The sequence below is a fragment of the Phlebotomus papatasi genome, chromosome 2, assembly GCF_024763615.1.
Source record: "Phlebotomus papatasi isolate M1 chromosome 2, Ppap_2.1, whole genome shotgun sequence".
In the NCBI taxonomy this organism is placed as follows: Eukaryota; Metazoa; Arthropoda; class Insecta; order Diptera; family Psychodidae; genus Phlebotomus; species Phlebotomus papatasi.
The window spans coordinates 94,160,574-94,163,291 of record NC_077223.1 but is presented as its reverse complement, the minus strand read 5'-3'; the positions used below and the strand labels follow the sequence as shown (position 1 = coordinate 94,163,291).

The 2,718-nt window shown below is 27.7% G+C and overlaps 1 long non-coding RNA gene across 2 annotated transcripts; it reads left to right on the top strand.

Annotated features, from left to right (window-relative positions):
- The first annotated feature begins 496 nt into the window (after window positions 1-496).
- LOC129802520 (uncharacterized) lies at window positions 497-2,361 on the top strand. Of its 2 annotated transcripts, XR_008751804.1 has the most exons (4): window positions 497-514; window positions 704-841; window positions 1,103-1,254; window positions 1,613-2,361. It is a non-coding gene; the product is annotated as an uncharacterized LOC129802520 (long non-coding RNA). The 2 variants fall into 2 exon arrangements; XR_008751803.1 differs by lacking the exon at window positions 497-514 and having other exon boundaries at window positions 526-841.
- The last annotated feature ends 357 nt before the right edge of the window (window positions 2,362-2,718 follow it).

Sequence of the window (2,718 nt, the reverse complement as noted above, 5' to 3'; positions counted from 1 at the left end):
GGTTTTTTAAATTTTCATTTTAAAAAAATTGAATGAATTTCGCTCTAAATCATCCAAAAATTTGATATTTGGCTGGCGTACACGCACGAACGCAAATGCACGAGGGTCAGTGTATTGTGTTCTTCAAATGACGTGTTTGCATAAAATAAATAATATTAGTTTCTATATGCATTGATTATAACAATTAATAATTTGAATGAAATTTATATTTATTTAGAATGAAAAACCAATCAAATCTAATACTATTTTTTGAATCAATAGCATAAGTATTTGAAAAAAAGGAAATTACATTCAGATCTATGACTGATTTTATCAGTACGGAAAACATTAAAACGAGTCAGTCTTGAAGAAACCGCTGAGTTGAAAAGTTGTCACACAAATTATTTCCAATCTATTTGAAAATGAAAAAAAAACTAAAAAAATGTTAGAGTGAATAAGTAAACTTATAAAGTGGCAAAAATCATCAAGTGATCGACAAAGAAATTTGATAAAGTATTGGAAATCGTTAGATTGGGTAAGTAAAAAAATATTTGCCAGAAAAGTATTAATCATATTCGGTAAATTAAATTAAATTTATTTCTTCTTTTAAGCTAAAATGGAATGTCAAACTTTTTATTATTTTATTTAAATTTAAAATTCGTCATAAGAATTTTTTATTATTTAATACTTTACTAACGATTTGTAATTTTCAATATTTTTCAAGTTCAATCGATCATCCTGATTGCAAGTCATTGTTGATTGGAAACGTCCGTGAGCAGAAGCTGGAAAATTATCCCCATCTGTTTTATCGAACTACTTTTCTTCAAAAATTCCATCTAGGAGAGACCTAAATAGTATCAAGGTAAGTAAATTGATTTTTTTGTAATGCAATAAGAATTACATAATCTGTGAAAGTTAGCATTGATCTTTACAAAGAAATATTGGACCTCGCATAATTTTTTTATTATAAAAATATTAATTATATCAACTTATTTATGTTGAATATGTATTTTCAATTATCGCTTTGGAAAATATCATACTGGAAAAGTTTTTAATTTCATTTTTATTTTTATTCTTTCTTTTATCAATCGTGGTAACCGTTGAATCCGTTCACTGGGCAAAGGACAATCATTGTCTTTTCCATGGAATTGGAAAAGTGATTCGCAGATAGCAGCAGAACTCAGAGCAAACAGTAAAGGCCGTAAATCTGCAAAACACAACTTAGAAAAGTGAGCGCTGTAATAAAAGTAGACGAGGAGCACTACCACTGATCAAGTAAGTTACATTGAATAATTACAAATTATTAACCGCCATTGGTGAAAAATAAATACTGTAGCCCTACAATTATTACCTGGAATTATAATTATCACCAGAATAAAAAACGAAATTCTACTAAAGTTTTGAGAAAACAAGATTCTATAATCAAAATTAAATTTTTTATGATTAACATAAAAGGACATCATATTATACGTATAAGTTTTTTCGAGACTTATTGTTGGTTTCTTTTAAAGATTATGGGATAGGACTATAATTATTTCAGCACTCTATTTTCAATAGCTATTTCCGCTATTTCAATAGATACCATATAGATTCAGATTTTTAATTCCATTTAATTTTATTTTCTGTCTTTCAGATTTCATTATGTCATCGTTTATCTTTACGGGGCAAAACACAATCAGTCTTTTGAAATATCTTATTTCTTCTGAAACTGGTAAACACAATTGGGAGAAAGCAGAAGAACATACATCCAAAAGCTGAGAAGAAGACTTCACGAAACTACTAGAAAGTCGTGCAACACCCCATAGAAATTAATGTAATACAATTTTATTGTGAATACACATTATTTATGTCAAATAAATTTATTTTTGAAATCATAGCAAGAGTTTTTTAAATATACCCTGGTACTGTTATATCTACCCGAGAATATTATTTGATTTAATGTGGAGGAATATCAAAGCAAACATATTTGCCATTGAATCTATGGTAAAGTACATTTAAATATACCAAGGAAATTTTTAATTTTACCCATTGTGTATTTAAATTAATGGTAAATCGTGGTTAAAACAAATATTTCTACTATTGAAACTATGGTAGTGTTACCCAGAAATTTTTGATTCTACCCATGAAAGTGTTTAAAATCCACTTTAGAAATAAAGTGCAAATGTATTTGATTTAAAAGACATGTTTTCTTTTCAAATACAGTGCCATTCAAAATAAATACAAATATATTTGTTGTGGCTATGATTACTGCCTTTCAGATCAAATGTAAAAATATTTGAAGTAAAAGTCATCTGTATTTAAATCAAAAAATACTTTAAAATCAAATGTATTCTACCATTGGGGCCAAAATACCCATAATTTCATTTGATTTTACCCAGAAAAACATTAATTCTACCCATAAAATTTTTCTCGGTGTTGAGACTTTGGCGCTTGCATCCAACTATGCCGAAATTTGGTACACTTACCCTACTATCCCAAAATTTTATATTTTCAAAAATCATGCATGCTTCAAATTGCCCCCTACCTTCCACTAGTTTTACCATATTACCATTTTAAAATCGTATCTATATTAAATATTCTGAAGAACACTTACCTTTTATACAATTTCTTAAACAAGCAAAACAGATTTCAAAGATATTTATTCATAATATGATTGGTTTGATGTGAAATAAAATGCTCATAAAATTTCCTAAATTGACTGACGAGAAAGTAGTCAGAAATTCGCATGTCACTTTTTAA